Below are 22,263 nucleotides of genomic sequence, written 5' to 3' on the forward strand. Positions count from 1 at the left end.
CGAAACCTAGGCTAAGTGAGCCGGCAACACTGAATTATAATGTCTCAGAAAAAGGGGACATTACACTTTATTAGTTTATTTGATCTGGTATGTTTCTGGCTATTAATGCCATGAACTATATTTTGTAAATAGGATAGAAAGTGAGAATATCTTTGGGAGTTTGTGTAAAGGTTTGCCCAAGATGTATGTTTTCGGCTATTAATATATTCCTAAATACAATAGAAATTGAGAATATTTTTGGGACTAAATGTAAAGCTTTGCCCAAGATGTATGTTTCTGGCTATTAATGCCCTGAACTATATATATTCCATAAATATGATAGAAATTGAAAATATTTTAGGGAGTTTTGGTAAAGTTTGCCCAATATCATTTTGGCTGCAAGTGATAACTCATTGTTAGGTCTCTCTTAGACCAAGTTATGATGGTTCCCTTGTGTATTCAGGTAAAGTGCATGCAAAGCTCAAGGGCAATTCTTTTAGTAACTCATTTATCTTTAACATCAATACTTTTTGTACTTTCTACCTTCCAGTGGTAGAACAGATTGAGATATTTTATCGAGATTACTTGCTGAATTAAACCAAGTATAAATGCTAGGATACAATAAAATGTACTCGGTAAAAACTTGTTACCGGGCAACATGGTGACAGTCACTGAGATGCTAATTAAAAATAGTTGACAGATGTGGTTGTACACCATATTTGATGAATGCTCAAAGTAGAATGTGCTATCTGCTTGCATAGTCAGGGTTATTTAAGAAAATCTTTTGACAATCTAAAGAAGTCCTCTTATTCTAGCAATATTGTTTTCACAACTTGAAGTTAGATCTTCAATATCTCATTACTAAATAGAGAGGACCTAGTACTTGAACATGTTCTGGTGGTTTTGATAGGAGTGGTTGATTTGACATTCATATACACCTTAGATATTGCTTTTCCAAGCATAAACTCGATTTGGAGCTAGCTCAAACAATAATAGAATAATAGGGCCAACCTAGCCTGTATATTCAGTAGGGCTTTGTCCTATCAAGAGTAGCTGATTAAACACCTACACTTGTTGATTGAATGTCCAATTTTTTTTCACAATATTGTTCCAATAGTTGCAACTCCAAAGTTGTTATTTCTATGATGACTACCCATAATTGAATGAAATAATACCCTTGTAAAAAACAACAAATGATGTGATGCCACATCAACTATGCAAGCATGGGTGTCTTTTTTACACAATCTTTTGTCTCACCTTTTTTTGGGTTGTTTAGGACACCTTGACTAAAAACATGCTGATGTGGCTTTGAAATCTTAGTTAAAAGTAGGGAACTTGACAAGTAAGCTACTGTAAAAAAATTGCTATTTGATTTGAAATTTCCACATAAGATTTTGAGCAGTGTGAAGTTAGGGTGCTCAACTGCTGGGTCCTCTCCCCTAATTTGTCATAACATTACATATAAATTACCAGTGAAACCTATTTTGGTTGACAAGTCCCTCGATTACTATGCAGTCCCTATGTATTTTTTATGTTTACCTAAATAGGGACAATTTAAAGCAGCACAATCAAATGACAACAAAGATACATCCTAAATCCATCATTTGTAGTAGGTAAAGTGTCATCATTAGGTTGCAATCATTTGTAGTACTAATGATAGACTAAGTTGTATGCAAAAAGTTAAATATCTTTTTGTTAGAAGAGTTGAATAACTGGTATGTTGTGTTAAATGTAACAATTGTTTATGTGCGAAGAGGTTCTACTTCAAACAAACAACCGACATGTTGATGACAAATTTGTTATAAAGAATATGTAATGTATTCTGCTATTCTAATGTATAAGATATTACATTTGAAATGCATTTAATGTTGTGGAGATGGTAGAAAGCAGTTAAATAATTTAAATGTGTACAAACTAGCATTCCAAATATCTACCTAAATTGATGTAAAACTTTTACTAACAATTTAATACATTATACTAATAATCCTTCCTATTACATTGTTCTTATAAACGTTTACCTAGAAACCCTTGCAAAGTCCTGCATAATTAAAAATTGCTGATTACACCATACAAATAGGCACATTTTGTGAAAAACTTCTTGTAAGGAACAAATTATGAATCAAGTTTAGCTCCATCAAGCTATCTTGTAGCCCTCAGAATGGTGTAGTCTCTATTTGATATCCTAAATTATTTAGCAACAATACATATCGAGCCCTGTAGCCACATGACTCTATCAAGTTCCTTGATATCCTTTGGAGGGGCATAATTCTCGATCACGACCTCAAGTACTATTGGACAACTATCCAGATTGAGCATTAACCAAACCTTTTGCTTGTGTCCAAACAACAAACTTCACATTACATGTATCTTCAAATAGGCCAACAACAACAAGGAATAAAAAAGAAACCAAAAATGCTTCTCAAGAAAAACACCATCTCAAAGTGAGAAGCAAGTTTGAGATGATGAAAAACCTCTATCCTCCTGTGCCACCACCTTCCAATAAAGTAAGAGCTTATAGCATTTCTCCAAAATCACTAAGATAATAATAAATAATAACTTGATCATTTGATGAATACCCATTCACAATGCAAGTAATGTTACCTTCATCTTTGAGATTTCCTTTAAGAACATCTCTAGCTCGGGTTTTGGAAGATCAAGCTATATAATTTTTTTTCTTACAATAATAACATTTGATCTCGTCATTCCTTGTGCTTGATGTTTTATCATGGATTTGAACATAAAACACATTTTCTAGTTGAGAAACACCACTTGAATCTTTTGCATTTGCTCATCTCTTGTGCTAAAATAGCTGCAATCATATCTTCTAAGTTTTAAGAGGTTATTTGGCCAAGTGTAAAAATAACATTACTATATTTTGTAGGAAAGCTATTTAATAATATAGCTCTAGCATCATCATCATCTACTGGAGCCTTGACTTTTGCTAGTTGTCTAAGAAGAGACCTCAAATTATTTATGTGATTTGACATTGTGATTTCATCTACCATTTAAAAGTTGAATATTTGAAGTTTTAAAGAAAACTTTGAATTAAGTGCTTTTGCTCCAAGCAAACTTATTCAAATCATACCAAATTTCACTTGATTTCTTGTCTGAATATAAGTGATGTAACTCACAGTCAGAAAGTGGAAGACAAATAATAGCTTGGGCTTTATTATCTTCTCTACTCCAATCTAATAACTTTCTTTTATTTGTAGGTAACTTTTTTTTTCATTTGCTATTTACCCCCCCTTTTCTTCATCAATTGCATTTGCATTTTCATTTTCATTTTTCAAGTATGAAAATCAAAACCATATTATTTATCTAGCTTGTCAACAACAATCTCCATAATGGAATAACCATACTTCACTAAAATTCTAAACTCTTGCATTCAGACTTCTGCACTAACTTTTATACTATCAATTTGATTGAGGACAATTTTAATGTGGAACACATTGAAATTTGACTACATCTAAAGTTTTGAATCTATAGATATGAAGGAAGAAGATAAAAAATATTATACAGTATATATACGATGCCCTTCACCCATGTATTATGATGAAGATTTCATTGACAATGACAAGAAGTTAAACTCCTCTACCAACATTCTTTGTTGCACCAATGAATCTTTCACGCTCTACACCATACTCATCTTTCCATCACACAACGAAATAAATATGGCTCTAATACCAATTGTTATTAAAAACGCATAAATATTCTTTAATTCCAATATATAAGATATTACATTTGATATGCATTTTACTAAGTTATGGAAACAATAGAAAGTAGTTAAATTAATTTAATTGTGCACAACATACCCAAATTACCATCTATTTAAGTTCTTTTGTTGATGGAAAAGCCTCAACTTAAAAATATATTAGAAAACATATCCATTATCACTTATGATAATAGCCTATATATACACCTAAAATGAAGCTACAAAATTATTAAATTTAGAGACTTTTTAAAATCTATTTATTAAGTTTTTCAATTCTATTTATCTATCAATTAATAAAAAAATCATTTACAATTGAAACTAAAATGATATTATTTAATGTAAATAATAAATATTTATAATTGTGAAACTATTGCTCCAACAATTTCAAGATTTATTTCATGTACTAAAAAGTAAAACAATTTTTTCCTTTTACTTTGTTGATGAAAGGAACTAAGCATATAATATATTAGATTAAAGAGTAAATACAAGTAGGACTATTAGAAACAAAGTAATGAGGAGACGAAGCTAATTGAATGAGTTAAAAGGTGGTAGAGGATACAAAATAGGGAGAACATTGTCCACCAATCCTTAGCACACACAACTACATAGAGCACTATAAAGATTAGTTAAGAGAATATGACAAACATGCAACAACAATTTGAGAATGCTTACACTAAAAGAAAGAGGCTATAAAATCCTCATGGAGGACTGCCTCTAAACTCCAACAAATTTAGATATTCAAATATGGTGACAGTTAACACAACTCCAAAGAAGTCCGAAAGCATAAATTTTTTATTAGTTGTAAAGAAACATTTTTTATTCCCATAAAAGATATTCATGGATGCAAAATCATCAGAGGAAACAAATGACTTTAATATATCCTAGGCTAGAGCCATCTTTTCTTCACACCCTTCTTTGTTTAGATCAAATATGCTACCAAGTTTGCTAGATACTCTTTCATATAAATGCCTTCATTTCCCTAAAACACTTAAACCCAATTCCAAGGCACTACAATTTGGTTCCCTACTGTAAACACCCGATCTAGAAGACCAACTACCTATAGTAGTGCGGAAAATAAGAACTTATAAATAACTCCACCATGTAGATGTGATCCAACTATATTATGTTGAACAAGATATATATTTGCTTGCTTGATCATATCATCTACTATAGAGAACAATGTTAGACATTATTCCCCCAGTGCTTCATCCAACCAACCACAAGAAATACCAAATGTGATCACACAACTAAGAGTGGGCCACACCTAACAAATAAAAAGCACAACTAATAGAGGAAATACTAAAGACAAAAAACTCTTAGGTTGAATGAATCAAATGAAGAAATGCAATAGCATTAGTGGAAGAAAAGAGTTGAATGTGTAGCCTGACCTCCAGATCAAGGTAGTCAAGGAGAGAACATGGCATCAAATATTTTGCATGTGGACATAAGAACAATTTTGGCCATGAAATACCTGAAAAGCCACATGCAAGGACTTTGGAACAAGGACATAAAAGGAGACTTAAAAATTTGCTAGAAATTTCAATAAAATAATTGGTTCTTATCACAAACCAACCACACAATCTATTGGGATTCAATGAAGATTAGAATGGATCTTTGGAAGAGAATATTGAAGACCATTCTCAAAGATCAAAATACCTTTTAACTGATTTGGAGCCCTATCTTTGAATTTGTATTTGTTTGAACATGTATAATATTGACCTCTTTGACATTAGATGGCAATGAATACTGTTAGTTTATTTTGCAAAATGTTAATAGCTCTAAGAATAAACCACCAAAAACATACTATGATCTAACATCTTTGTTGTCTTTTGAAACAAATCTAAACATGAAATCTAGACTTGTGCAAACTGTACAACAAACCCACTATTCATGTTAATCAATGAGTGAGTTTAGAGATATATAATCCATTACCACAAGTATCCACATACAAGACCCAATAACTTCTTCAAATATATATCCTCGTAGAACTTTGACACAATATTAGAAAAAATAGACATAAGTTTGAGTGCCATATGATGATGCATTGCAAAAGAAATAAACTACCTTGGACCATCAAAACCTTGGAGCATATTTAGAGGAACAACATTGCAATGCTTGACTAAAGTGTGTGTGAACACAACTCATTGCAAAGTTTAAATTTCATGCACAACGCCTAATAGATAAAGCTTTTCCATTGATCCAACTGTAGGCCAATTTCAACCATGACACAACTTGCCATTGAAACTTAAATTTGGATCTGAATGCCAAACTCTAACGAAAGAATTATAAACCAAAAGTCACTTGGGTAAGATTAGTGTCCTAAGAACTAAAATCATCCATAATTTCCCCACCAATTCATTCATTCAATTCTAGTAGGCAACCTTTATAAGCAAGACCATTTGCTATTGTGTTTTCTTCCCTATACCATTGGAGAGTTTTATATTGGTCAAAAAAATGGAGAATGTAATTGGTTGTCCAATAAGGGTATTCAAATCTCTTTAGAGCTATATTAATAATCTACAAGTCCCCTTCAATGACTATTGTTTCTTCCTTTAGGCATACAAATAATTTTACACTAGCTAGAAGGGATCTGACCTTTGAAAATTTATTCAAACCATATGGTATCTTTGAGAAAGTGTAGCAATGGTACCACTCTTTGAATCCCTCAAAACAAAACTAATGCCTAATATTATCGGGTTGTGTTTGGATGCTTCATCCAAATTTAATTTTATGAAATTTACAATCTAAATATGTTCACCTTATCTCTTTCCTATTGATTTTTTTTTTTGTTTTTTTTTCAAGAGGCTTCCTTTTTAGGGAAGTGCAATGTGCTACTATTTTGTAAAATGTATGAATCATCTAAGGTGAAACGAGAGTCTGTTATGTTGGTCTTTATACAATATGCATTGACAATATTTAATATTGAAACTTCATTTTTTTGAATGATTGTGTCAAGATTGATAATTGCTTTGTGAAATTTACAATGATTGTACTCCCACCAAATATGGCATAACAAAATAGAAGGGGCCACCACCCAAATATGGCATATCAAAATAGTATTAGAAAAATAGAACAAAAACAAAGAAGATAGAACAAAGGAATAATATGCTATTCCAACTTGTTATCCTTGAATAATAGATGCATATTTATACAATAGATTGATTCACCAATATTCCTAGATTATTGCTAAATAGATTGACAACAAACTACTTCATGGTTGAAAACACACACATGAACTTAACACCTAGTTGGATATGGGACACATCTACACCTAGTCATTGTTTACAACTTAAACTCTTTGCTACATATGCAACACACATAATTAAATATGATTTATTTAGTACAATTGGAACACTAGCTCCAACACACCCACTTAATGTGAAAAAAAAAAAAAACATTATGTAGAAATTTCTTCTTTGAAAGATAGTTCATAGACCGGTAAGACTTCCTCAAGTTGCTCCCAATGTTGGTATAGTCATGCAACTATTATCTAGCTTTGACACACCATTAGACACCATTTGCACATGAAATGCCTCAACCATTGTAATAGTATGATGCCAAGCTTCCAAATTTTCAAATCTCCCTGAACTATTGGAGACCAATCCACACATGTATGTCTCATAACCCCAATGAGGTATATTTTCTCTAATCCGTTAGCACCTTAGACTATTTTGCATCTATCTAGCCTTTACTACATCCTTTCCTATCTTCAAAGCATTACATTGGCTTCTTCAAAATATGACAAGATCTTTCATCTTCAATGAAACCATTGTCACCATCAAGATCTGACAGTTCTTCACCATGGCTCATCTCCTTAATATCTTCTTCTCTAACAAACACAATTTAACAGGAAGATAGCTTTGATACCATATTAGGAAAATAGAACATAAAAAACAAAGAAGATAGAACTAAGGAATAATATGCTATTCTAGCTTATTATTTTTGAATAATAAATGCATATTTATATAATAGATTGAATCACCGATATTCTTAAATTACTGCTAAATAGATTGACAACAAACTACTTCATGATTGACAACACACATATGAAATTGACACCTAATTGGATATGAGAGACACATCTACGACATCTATAGCTAGTCATTGTTTACAACTCAAACTCTTCACCGCATATGTAATACACATAATCAAATATGATTTATTTGCTACAGTTGGAACATTAACTCCAACAAATAGAAGTGGCCACCACCCAAGATTCAATTACCTTTTAGAGTTTTGTATTTAATAGGACAACCCAATGGAGCTTGTGTTTGAGCCAAGAACAACACAGGGAAGAAAAAGGGTAGTGAAGCAAAAAATGATTATCTGATTCAAAATGAAGACCACATAAAACACAACTGAAAGAAAGGGCGATTCCAAGTTGAGAAAGTATTCCACTTGTGAGTATTCTATCGCTTAATGCTAACCAGGTGAAGGAAGCCTCTTTAGGGAGGACTACCTCTCACTAGATAAGAGTGAGTTTATTTGATTTCAAGATGTGAATAGAGTTTTTAATGATCTTACTTGACTAAAGGAGGGGTAACAATTTATTAATGAAAGAAGAGATACAAAAGGGAGAGCTTAGTAGGGAGCTCTATCCCGATCAACAAGGTCATCAAATTGATGAGACAATTTGCGATGTAACTGCCCCCTATCCATAACATTCCAATCTTGCACAAGATCAAAAGCCCATTTAGCTAAGAAATTTGCAACTCCATTCCACTCTTGAGGGATGTATGTAAAAAAAATAGACTCCATATATCTATAAAGGAGAAGAATCTGATTAACAACTAAAGCCAGGTGCCAACTAACATCCTCAAGTGCTTGCAAAGTAAGCAAGTTCACAACCACTTGGGAGTCAGACTCACAGATAATCTTGCACCATCACCTCAAACAACATTGTTCCACAACCCATAAAATGGCCAATGTCTCCATAAGATTGTTACTATGACAACTGTTATGCATCGAGAAAAGAAATGGACTTCATTAGAACTGCAAAAAGCCACTCCCCCTATGCCAACAGTGTTAGAGTAATTATTTTGTTTCACTTATTAATTAGATCATCTTGATTTAATTAATTAAGTGGTTTATTACTCTAGTTCTTAAGCTTGCTTTTAGGTGCATATAATTAATATTTTTTATTAATTATAATGTACCAACCTAGTTAGGGTTTCGTGATTCCTTTTATAAGGATTCACCTCTTTGTATTTTTTCATTCACTTATTGGATCATAATAGAAATTTCTCTTTGCATGTCCATAAGATGTCTCTGGCTTTTTGGCCTCCATGATTTTTCCTTGCCTCTATGCTTTGCTTCATCCATGTGACAGGTTTATGCATGCAGGTGTTCTTGGGCGATTAGTTTTTCACCTAATCTAACATGGTATCAGAGCCATCTTGCTGTTCGCTGTTCGTGTTTTGTTGAAGTGTTTCAGAAGCAGGAGTTTTTCAAGGGTTTCAGAAGCTTTTTATGTGGATTTAGGGGGAACCTTTGTTTCTAGTCACTTTGTGCTCAAACACACATCACCGTTGCGCTCAGAGCACCCAAAAACCCCAAAATCCATATAAAATTTGTCCATTTTGGACAACGTTGATCTGGGAGGCAAATTTTTTTGCTCTACTGGACCGTACGGCCCCCTGCACGCAGTTTGAGGTGAAAAAATCAAAAATTGAAAAAAATAAAATAAAAAGTGGGTTTGTTTTATCGCAGCGGTTTAAAAAAATTTGCCAGCAGTCACCAAGACTGCTAGCGGTACTGGCGGTCTCGTTGATCGCAGCGGCTCCTGGTGACCTGCCGGCGGCGGCTCCCGACCGCCCGCCCGCCCTCCACTGTGGCTCTACCACTATGGTAGTGCCACCTACGCTCTCTGCCCACCCTTTGCCCATCCGTCGCTCCGCCGGTGGTGCGGGGATGGGGCATTTCTTTTGGAGATTTTTAATTTTATTATTAAAAAAAATAAAATTTCATGTATTTTCAGAGGCCCTGTTAGTTTTTCTTCTGTAACTTGAGCATACGGACGTATTTTTTCGATCCAAAAAATGTGCCAAAAAGCTGGTTCCAAGACGGAGATGATGGTATAGGATTTTTTTGGTTTTTGGTGTAGTTTGGTTGCCTGTTTTGGTAGTCAAAGCCAGATGTTCTATTTTGCCTTCTGGGAGCCATATCTCACTCATCCGAACTCTTTTTTGGGCTCGCTTTATATCGTTGGAAAGCTGGTTCTGTGAGTTATTCAGTTGCAAGGGTCTTTTATCCATATTCTGCTCTAGGTTCTTTCTTCTCTGAGTTTTGCACTTTTGCACTCTGGCGGATTACTTGGATTCTACAGGTCCTGGGATCTCTTCTTCTATTCTTTTGGCTCACTCTTCTTTCTGTCTTCTGAGCATTGTATGCTTCTCTTTTGTTGCATTCTTTTTTCTATAAACGCACTGAGATAAAGTGCTTGCTTTTGCATATCTGGGATCTTGTACACCTTGTGTTTGTTTGTACTTGCACTCAGTTATAAAGTGACATGGGGGGTCATGATGTTTTTCCATTTTGTGCTCATCCACCTTTGTCAAGTGAGCGTTCCTTCCATGACATTAGCCCATGTAGTGTGTCGGTGACACCGCCCTTTATCCTGTGCCTGTACTTCTATTGCACTGTTGGTGTTCCTAATTGTTCTTCTTGCAGATGTTTTTGGCATTGCATTTTCATGTTCCTGTTACCCCTCTCCTTGTTCAACATTATGGGAGGGTTCTCCTATTGGCTCTATTGCTTCCTTGGTTCGGTTGAGTGATCTACGTATTCAATTTTTGTTCCTATGTACTAGGCGGATGCAGTGGCTAGGCACCTATGCATTTCGGTGAGATGGTTCATCTACTATATAGACACTCATTCATTCCTATTTTTGGAGGTCACCTCTTCGATTGATTAGCTCTTCAAACTTTGTCTTCTCTACCTAGTCATGCTCTATTTCAGTGGGGGTTCCAACAGTTTCTTCTGACAGTGTTTCCAGCTTCATGCTTCAAAGATGCTTCATGCTCTTTCTTGTTCGTTTCTTTGGGACATTTCCTAGATTGGAGGCTTTGTTTCCTTCATCTAGTTCATTTCCTTGTATTGGGTACCTGATCAGGCCTTGTTGCTGGGACCCATTTTTTTTGCTTTCAATGCTTTGCTAGGTTAGCTTCCTCCCGAGCTTCGCTTAAGGGGGGGTGTTAGAGTAATTATTTTGTTTCACTTATTAATTAGATCATCTTGATTTAATTAATTAGGTGGTTTATTACTCTAGTTCTTAAGCTTTCTTTTAGGTGCATATAATTAATATTTTATATTAATTATAATGTACCAACCTAGTTAGGGTTTCGTGATTCCTTTTATAAGGATTCACCTCTTTGTATTTTTTCATTCACTTATTGGATCATAATAGAAATTTCTCTTTGCATGTCCATAAGATGTCTCTGGCTTTTTGGCCTCCATGATTTTTCCTTGCCTCTGTTCTTTGCTTCATCCATGTGACACGTTTATGCATGTAGGTGTTCTTGGGAGATTAGTTTTTCACCTAATCTAACAAATAGGACTTGGATTCCCTCAGAAAGAACCATTAGTGTTGAATTTTAGAACTCCAGGTGGAGGAGGAGTCCAATGCCCCTTACAATTCACTCGTCGCTTCATCTGCCACCTAGCTTTTCTGGGAAAACCCTATAACCATTGAAATGGAGCCATAGGGACCCCTCCCTAAAGATGAAAATGAGGCAATTGCAAATGGTAAGGTCACTAGGATCCATACCCCCATCCAACATACACTTAGCCTAAAATCTTTCAAGCAGAGAATGGGAAATCTTCCACCAGAGTTGCATGGCTCCAACTCGAACATTTTGAAAGATTTTACTATTCCTCTCCAACCAAATATGCCAAAGAATAAATGACGCATCAACAATCCACACAACCTGAAGAGGAAAGGCTTTAGTAGGGGCACTCCCCAAGCGATCCTAGAGAGAAGATAAGGAGGAAGCATGCGTACAAAAGAAACCCCGAGCATTCCACCAAACATGCCAAATCTAGGTAGAATAGGAACAATAGAAGAAAATATGGGATACATACTTCTCTCAATTATCACACAACACACAGAATGAGGGGCCCTGAAATTCATGTTTACAAAGATTATCCCATGTAAGACATTGGTTATGATTCACCAACCACATGAAAAAATTACATTTAGACCAAGAAAAATTATTCCAAACTGGTTTCCACGAAGGCGCCACCACATCTCCAAACAATTGTCTAGCAAGCTTGTGGTACCCAAATAAAGTATTTATTGGATGGAGTACCACCCCAAGCCATTAAAACATCTTGCCCCAACAATGAGAAACACTCCCGAGATGCCAAAATCCCAGAGAGCTCCTAGTGGTCCTCCTTTGAGCCATGAGATGGCTAATCTGAAGAGTTCTTCTTCCATCTATAGCCAACAAAAAGGCCGAAGTAATAAGGGGTCTAATAATGAACCTCCTTATCCCATCCAATAACAAGAAAATAATTATAGAGAGTCTCTAGATGAGGGTACATAGACACGATAGGAGGGTTTCCATTCTTATAACCTTGCTTGAATATATAGTTACTTGAGCTAGAGTGGGACCAAATAAGAATGAGAGTATTTGAAAGATCTTTCTAGGCAACACTTTTTTTTACCACATTACAATTAGAGTTAATCTTTGACTTTTTTTCCCCAAATATTATTGAAAATTTCTTTTTCTTGAGAGAGGGAATCTATAATTTTTAAGGCTGGAAATTCTTTCCAAGAATTATCCTAGAAATAATCTTTACTTACCATCATATATTATCCAAATGAGTGAGAAAGAAACACCTCCATGAAAATAATCATAAAGTTCCACATATGCGATCTTGTAGGTGGATTATGAGTAGCAAATATCCTTTTTCAATCCTCCGAGTCTAGATAGTTACATTTGAATATTGCTGCCCATATTATGATTGTGGTACATTTTATAGATCAATTTTGCACTGATCCCCTAGATTCTTCGTTGTGCAAACTTTTCCCATGCTAGGAGATGGTCTTTTCCGTTAGCCTCTTTGTTCCATTTCCACAATTTATTTTTTATATCTTTGATTCTATACTGGACAATACCCCTTCTAGAATAGGGATAATTGATGTAATATGGAATGTTGGATATACTATCCCAATCTTAAGTATTGTAGCCACAAGGAATAGATGAATTTTTTGAAGATGAATTGTTGTTGTGAATGGAGTTCATTATTGGTTCCCAAAAAGAACATTTATTTCTACCTATAAATATTTATTTAAGGTCTTTTTTGAAACCAAGACAATCTAATACACTTTTTGAAAGTAGAGGGAGCTAGCTATGAAAAGTTGTAATTAATGACCATCTTCATAATTTCGTTTGTGTTTTCTACGTGCAAAAATATAAAGGTTTGTTCTAAAAAGAAAAGGCAATTTAGAGTCACAAATTGAGTCACATCTAATGCCCATCTTTTTCATTTTTTGTTATTTGCTAACTCCATCAATCTAAAGGTCTATTTTATGTAATAAAAAAGAAGAAAATTAGAGCTACATATGTCACAATCAAATGAATATCCTTTTTATTATTTCATTGTTGTGCTTTTAGTAGTTCTTTAACAAATGCAATATATATTTTTATCACTATAAACAAAAGAATAACAATAATATTTCTTAGTTAGTTAATTATAGTTGAAAAATGATACACGAATAAGCATTTTTGATAGTTTAGAAACAAGAAAATAAAATCTAGCTACTTCTCAAGTTAGAAGCCTTTCTAGTGCAACTTGATAAATAGATCTTTTAAATAACATCGAGAAATCATGCACTATTACAAGGTTACTAGAAGATGAAGATGTGAGGGACAACTTTGTAAAGTCAATATTTGTTAGGGAGGGCCTAGATATAAATGTTTAAGAAATGAATACCCATAACAACACACTTATGTATAAACAATTGCCCACCTTAATTTCTTACCATAAGGAAAATAGGAAGATGCAGATGGTTAAGAAGAATACCAAAGGACACATTTTATTTTGATTTAAGCTTGACATTCAAAAATGGGAATGTCAGTAGAAAGAAATAAACTTGAATGAGTCAAGGGATAGGGATATTGGGAGGATTTAGAGTTCCTTAAAATAATTGTGGCTTCAAATTTTATCAAGTTAATTGATTTGTTATTTCTCTTGGGCGGTTTACTCCAAATTTGTATTTCTTTCCATTGTTGGTTATCGTATTAAAAATTTGGTTACACACTGGGTACTATCTTGCAAGTGATGCATTTAATCATGAAAGAAATTCTATAAATGCTTGATATGCGGAAGAAAATAATGATGTGGTAATACTTATAAAGAAACCTTGCACTATGTATTCTATGTCATTTGACATTAGTAGCATACATTTATTTAATTAGAAAATATAAATTCCTTCTTATGTGGTGATTTGAACTACTTTCTTAATTTACATCATATATTATCTTTATTTGAGTGGCCATCATATGTGTGAATAAACTAATATAGGATATATACTGACCTTTTTTGAAAAGTGTGTTTAATGTCAAACCATGTAAGTACATATGGTCAACCAAAAAGTTGTAGATGCAATTATTTTTAGACTTTTTTACAAAGATGTTAAATTTTTTCCATAATAGTTTTCGTAATTTCATATTACATGTTTTTATTAAATTTTAACTTGATTTAAAGTATTTTTAAAAACATCTCATGCATAACCAAAATAATTGTAGCATGATTTTTCTTTTTCTTCTAGACTATTATATCTTAATCGATCAAACAAAATGTATTCTTCAAAAAATAAAATAAAATATAGTAATATATGACATTTTAAGTTTGCAACACTTTTTATTTAAAAATTAATTGATGTTTATAAAAATATCTCAATAATAAAAAGGTAGGTATTCAAAAGGTAGACATTGTCATAAAAATATCTTTTAATTTTGTCCAAAAATAAAACAAATCATTAGCCATACAATTAAAGTTAGTTTGTAGTCCTCTTAGTCCAAAATAATTGTACTTTTAAATCCAAAACTCAAGGTTGGATTTCCAATTCTATTTATATTTTAAAAGAATAGAGGAAGTGTGGGTGTAATTTTTAAAATTTAATGAAACACACACCTGCAAAAAAAAGTAAAATATGTGTATTTTTCTAATCAGTAAAAGGTTGAATTTTTATTTCTAGATCAGAACTTTGATCCTGACCTTAAGCAGGGATGGTTATAGATAGGATCCATCTCCTCAACATAATTCAATAGACTAGGAAAATTAGTGTTAGGAGTGAACATGATAAAATCAAATCACAAAAGCTATAAAACCATGTAAACTATTCCTAAACACATCAACAAGACCATCAAAATAAAATGTATAAACTAGATAAAAGAAAACCAAACATTTCTTTGATGTAACGTCAATGTTTCTTTATAATTCTCTTAAGTGACATTGCTTAAATTCAAAATGTACCAATGAAAAGGCACATGTCAATATAAAAAATGATGGTGAAAATTATTTGAAGGGCATGGTTTGCAAGATTTAGGCTAAAGAGGTCAATTTATAGATTTGAAAGTTTGAATTTGACAACCAAGACCTAAGAGCAATCAAAAGTCATAATCGCATATGAGAACTAAATTTGGAAAATGAAAAATTAATTAGTTAATTTGGAATTGGAGAAATTAGGGGAAATGAATCAGTCAAGAAATTAGGTGGGAGAAATTAGTGGGAACATGCACAAATTTTGATGAAGGTGTGATATGATAAACTAAGAGGATCATGACACATGAGTATAGAATGGGATGAAGGGAACTTAGAGTCTATGACACTAGTTAGAAACAAGGGGGAAATTGAAAGTTTATAATTATCAATCGCCCAACACATGTAGGAAAATTAGGCATCTAATTAAATAATTTAATTGTGGGAAAATGTGATAAAAAGAGGGTAAATATAATTTATTTACCAAAACACAAGACCTTAGGACAAGGGGGAAAATTAATGGTTTTTTTCCCCTAAGGATCAATAAATTGAAATGATCATTTAATTACACAAGTGACTAAAGGAAAACATTACTAATTAATTAAATAGTTTGCAATCATTTTATTAATGAAAGGATGATACAATATCAATGAGTGATAAAAATAAAACATGCAATATAGAAGACACATTAAAAGAGGGGATCCAAAAGTGTTTGCAATTTTTAAGTGTCTATATGTTTCCTTAATTTGAGACAATGCAATTTTGAGTAGTAATTCAAAGAAATGATAAAGGCCATGGCCAAATGGACCAAAGGAGTAGAGGAAGGGTGTACGCTAAAATAGCTATGCAAAAAATTTGATATAAGGATAATATTTAAAAAATGATTGTTAGGAATGACATAAGAAGAGTAAGATAGAAGAAGAAATCAATTAGAAAGTGAAGAAGTGAATAGTTGACATCAATGAAAACACAATAACTGATCATCATGCAATCAAACAATCACTCTTCTTATCATCATCACATCATCAATTATGCCAACAATAACCCCCTTTGGCATGGATGACAACACATATGATACTCTGCTTGTCTTCATGCACAAACCTGTCCAACAATAATGTCTAGATAATATTTCCACTTTTATCTTCACCATAACATATTCAATCTTCTTATAGATTTCCCCATTTCACTACAATTCTCCATACAAATCCATTCATACATGTGTTCTTCATTCTCTCTCATGAAGTCATCTTCTCACTCTCTCCCCCTATAACGATAATGAAAAATGTGTGAGTGCATACCTGTTATCTACTCTATAACATTTTCTTGTTCAATACTCACCTCTTCAATCTATAACTACTCTCCCTAAGAAGTAGAATATGAACATCAATTCAAATCATAAAGTTATTCAATAATTGCATTTGAATTGATAGAACCTATATCTTCTTCTAGTTCAAATCAAGTAAGGGAAATTCCCTTAATGTACCCTTTAGGCACTCAAAAATATCCTTAGGTAGTGGCTTTGTGAATATGTCTGCCACTCATATTCCTTAATTTCCACATACTCTAACTTTACTTCCTTTTCATGAACCTATTCTCTAAGATAATGATACTTGATGAAAATGTGCTTAGTCTTAGAGTGCATTGAAGGATACTTTGAAATGTTTATACCACTTTTGTTATCATAGTAGATGACCACTAGTTCATGTATCTTTCCCTGTATCCTTCTAGAATTTTCTTAATCCATATTAGCTATTTTTTGAGATATACAATTCTTCCTTTTACTTGTCCATGAAACAAGTCTATGTACCAAAAACAAGGTTCCACTACTTGTGCTCTTCCTATCATACTTATTACCTTCTCAATTAGTGTTAGTATATGTATTTAATGTAAAATATTCTTTATGTCCATACCATAATCCATATTCTTTAGTTCCTTGAGATATTTGAAGATTCTCTCAACTACAATAAGGTGGGGGATTCTTTTGGATTAGAGGAAAACCTTGCTACTAATCTAACTTCTTGTGTTATATCTAGTCTATTGTGCACCATATATTATAGCTTACTAATCATAGATATGTATAACATCTCATTTAATGAATTTGAATCGTCTTCTTTGGATAGATTTCATCCTATCATTATTGGAGTACCAACTAGTTTTGAGTCTTTCAACCCAAATGTCTTCAATATATACTTTATGTACTTGGTTTGACTGATATATATGGCATCCTTAAGTTGAAAAATATGCAAAAATATGAAGAATTTTATCTCACTGGTCATAGACATCTCAAATTCTGTCTTCATTTCTTCTTAAAATTCTATACTTGCGACATCATTTCCTCCAATGATAATGTTGTAAAAAAATATTTTTCTAATCAACAACTTATAATCATTTTCTTCCTTTAGGTACACAATTATCTTGTCACTTGTCCTTGTGAATCAAATCTTGATCAAGTATGAATGAAATATTTCATACCATGCTCTTGGAACCTAATTCAATCCATACAAATCCTTCTGTAACTTGCACACCATATTCTTCCCTTTTAAATTGGAAAACCCTTTAGGTTATTCAATGCAAACCTCTTCTTTTAAGATTCTCTTTAGAAATGATGACTTGGCATTCATCTAATAGACTTTAAAGCCTTTATAAGTAGAAATACAAGTAATTTTCTTATCCTTTATGTATAGCCATAGGTGCAAAAGTCTCTCCATAGTATAATCCTTCCTCCTATGCATAACCTTTGCAAACTAGCCTTGCCTTGTTCCTAATCACTTCACGAGTTTCATCCATATTGTTTCTTAAAACCCATTTGTTTCCAATTACATTTTTATCCACTGGTCTAGGTACTAGAGTCCATGTTTGGTTCTTTTTAATATGTTCCAATTCCTCCTTCACAGACTTTACCCTGTCTTCTTCCTTTAAAACATCTTTTATAGTTTTGGTTAAAATTGATGTAACAAAAATGCACTTTCACTTGCCTTCTCCTTGTTAGTACACTAACATTCTTATTACCAATTATTTCATCTAAGGAATGATTTAGCTTGACATACCTTAGTAACACTAATTTTTCTCTAGGAGCTTCTTCAAGCTCTTGGACTAATTCCTATGCAATCTCTTGTTCTACCAAAAATTGTGCTGTAACATTCTATTCAATTGGTTGCATTTAGACAAATCAATTGTAGTCTTCTGGTTTGTTATTTCTAGATTCATCATTTTTTTTTGAGTACTCTTTATTTCTCACATTGACACTTTCAATCATCTTATTTTTCCTTTTGTTAAAGCACTTGTAAGATTTTCTCTTATGTGAATAACCTAAAAATATTCCTTCATCACCTCTAGAATCAAAATTTCCTGAGAGATTATCTCTTTTGATGCAACATCTTCTTCCAAATACTTTTAAGTAACTCACATAGGGTGATCTTCTATACAATATTTTATAGGGTATTTTTTCTATACCTTTCTTCAGTCGTACTCTATTTAGTATGTAGACTACAACACTCACCACTTCTTTCTGAAAGGTTTGAGCAAATTTTTTTTTACAAAATCAAAGTTCTTCATAGTCAATGATTGACTTGCTTCTTCTTTCAAAAATACCATTCTGCTAAGGCATCCCGAGAGTGTTAGAATATTCAAAATAACTAAGGGGTGGGGGGGATGGGTGAATCAATTATCCTTAGATCCAGATGTACCAATTCAACTTTTAACAACTTAAAAAACTTAATCAATCTCATAAAATCACTCAACCAATATAACAACTTATCAACAACTTAACTTACTCATTCATCACTAGCTCTCTATTTAGTATATGCTGACTAACATAAATAAACAACAATAAATAATATGCATCATAAAATAAATTCACATATACATGACACCAGGATTTAACGTGGAAACCAAAATTTGGAAAAAATACCGAGTAACATACTACCAATTTTACTCTTGTAAAATGAGCTCAGTTAAGAACCAAACCTATTAAAGATTACAAAACACACTATTAGGTGTGACACTATTAAAGGATTTAATCACCCTATTAGGACTGGTCTAGTTAGAGGAATTTGGATCATTTAATTATAATGTCACCTTGATTAAAGGATTCATGAATGACTGTTAGGTCAACCTTGATTAAAGGATTTTACTGCCACAATGGTTATAAAGTAACAACCAGGTTTGATTTTTTAAGATACAACTCACTTTGATAATTTAGATCTCCATTTGGCTCAATTTTTGGTTCATTAGCTGAACTTCATTATTCTATCCATCTCTAATCTTCTTAGAAACCCTCCAAGAAATCACACTTCACCAATCTTCTCACTTTTCATTTGCTACTCTATTCTTCATAAGTACTCCACAAATTTTTCAATCAACAACAAACTAACCTTCATAAAAATATGTTGTGCCTCCTTAAATAGCTAACTTTGACCTTTTGCTTCTTAAACATCACCGTAGATCTTAGGGCTTAATTAGATTCATTGAATCTATCCTTCATTTTTCCTCCTTTCTTGAAACTTTTAGAAGCTTCTCCTTGAATCCTAAGATTTGATCTTTTAACAAACTCAATTCATGCATTAAATATGCCAACTCATCAATCCTTGTCTTTTACGCATTCTGACCAATGTGAAAATTCAATCATGTCAGTCTCAAATCTTAATTATTTCACAAAATGTTAAAATGTTAACACTCGGTCATCACTATGTTCTTCTACCCAGTCAAAACTGGGTAGCTTGGTATGTACTATTATGTCTTGCTCAACTTAAAATAGCTCTCTTGGTCTTTGCTACGCTTGGTCACTACTACAGTTTCTTTCTTTATCTTGCTCGACCATAAATATCACTTGACTCATACTGCTTGCTCGACTATCTCTTAACACTAGTACATTTTGGGAAATATGTGACTAACTGACTAAAACTTTTAGTCACACCACTAAAATATTTAGTCACATGACTAAAATTGATCACAGTCTACTATTTCTTTATAATTTACAACAATATGTGATTAAATAACTTAGTCATTAGATACAATCACAAGATCATCCAAATGAAAGTGACTGAATAAACTACCAAATAAATGACTAAGTAGATAATTGAAAGACTAGTCACTAATAATTAGTCACCTAAACAAAAACTACTAACTAAACTACTGAATAAATGACTAAATAGTTAGTCACAAATAATCAATTACTCAAACAAAAATGAATGAATAAAATATTATTACTAATTTATAATAACATTTGATAAAACAATCATAAAAAAAATATAAATTAGAAGTTTCATTTCACTAGAAATGATTGTTCGCTAATAGGATTATTGCATGAGAAATCCATCTACACCTCACTAAAACCAAAATTTTGGAATTCATGTGATTTTAAAATCTAATATTGATAAATACCATTTAGATATAATAAGAACAAAATTGAATTTAAAAAAAAAAAAAAAATACGAGAATTAGTTCTCCATACTTTTTTATTTATTCTACTACTATCACAATTCAATTGTGTAGTTTTTTGAGTCAATCATCTCATTGACCAATGTTTCATGACTATAACTCATCTCTCATGAGAATATATATATATATATATATATATATATATATATATATATATATATATATATATATATATATATATATATATATATATATATATATATATATATATATATATATATATATATATATATATATATATATATATATATATATATGGTATAGTTTGTAATAAATAATATTTAATTAGGATATTCTAATTATTTAATTGACAATTAGATTGAAATTCAAAATTAAAATTTGAAGTGTATTAATCTAAAATTTATCCTAATTGATTAAATTGTATAAAATATACTATTTATTTAATTAAATAATTAATAATTATAATGAAATTGGATGAAATGGTAATACATACAATAGGATTTTCATTTATATTCTAATTTTGATTAAATTTAAATTACAAATTAATAGCAAAAATTACAAATCAATTACCATATAATTTTTAAATTTAATTAATATATTATAAATAGTTCTCATATTAACATTTAGTCAGCTTGATAGGCATTAGAAAATGAAGAAATTGGGTGCAAATAAAATAGAAAAAGAAAAAGAAAAACTATCTCACCAAGCATCAATGCATAAAACCTAAAGTTATTAGCAAAAATTATCCTGCCAGGTATCACCAAGCATTAATGCAGGGTTTGCATCAAGGCACCCAATATTTCACATTGTTTTCATGCAAGGGAATACATCATTTTGCACTCTGTTCACACTGGTTTGATTAGAATGATCGAATTCCAAACCAGGTACATTCAATCTATGTAAATAGCTATTAGTTATATCCCTAACTGATATAATGCTAAATAAAAATTGATGTCCTCTATAATGTCAAAAAACATAGTAGAATACAAATATTCATGGTGGGAATGGGTTCAAACCAAATCACTGGTAGAAATCAGTGATTGAAACTTCTTGTAGACAATAGCAATATGAAATAAATTTAGTCTGATTATTATTATGTTGGATTAAGTTAGATGTGTGTTTGAAGGATCCTCAAGGTAGATCGAAAGATTACCATACAAGTTGTACCACAACATGAGGTTTGCCCCTTGAATTTGAATGAAAGAATAAATAAGATTTAAGTGTAGGTAGCTAGTCTAATGCTAGATATGATTTCTTTGAGTTCAAATTTATAAACTACATTTGTAGATGGAGTAAAGATGAACCTCTGTTGTGATCAAGGTTATGTTGAAACTTTGATGTAGCTTGATGGACATTGTATGGATTATATTGATTGCTTGAAGAGTTTGTATTGTAAAGCTATTTGAAATGAGTTAAATAGTTGAATTCTTGACAAGGAGAGATGATTTGAATAAGAATGCCTCTAATGAATTGTCTTGTTGAATGATGGAAGAGTAAGATGCCTCAAAAAGATGTTTACTATTAAGAAGAGATGTTAAGTGTATGGATTGGTTTAGTGAACTTGTCCAAAAGTATGTTGAGGGGAATTCCACTGTTGAGTACCCTTGAAGCACAATCCCTCGAGTTGAGCTCTAGTATTGTTTGACTCCTCTTTGCATAAGATGTATTTGATGCTAATTAGATGA

The sequence above is a fragment of the Cupressus sempervirens genome, chromosome 9, assembly GCF_028749045.1.
Source record: "Cupressus sempervirens isolate cs-2001-9-10 chromosome 9, ASM2874904v1, whole genome shotgun sequence".
Lineage (NCBI taxonomy): Eukaryota > Viridiplantae > Streptophyta > Pinopsida > Cupressales > Cupressaceae > Cupressus > Cupressus sempervirens.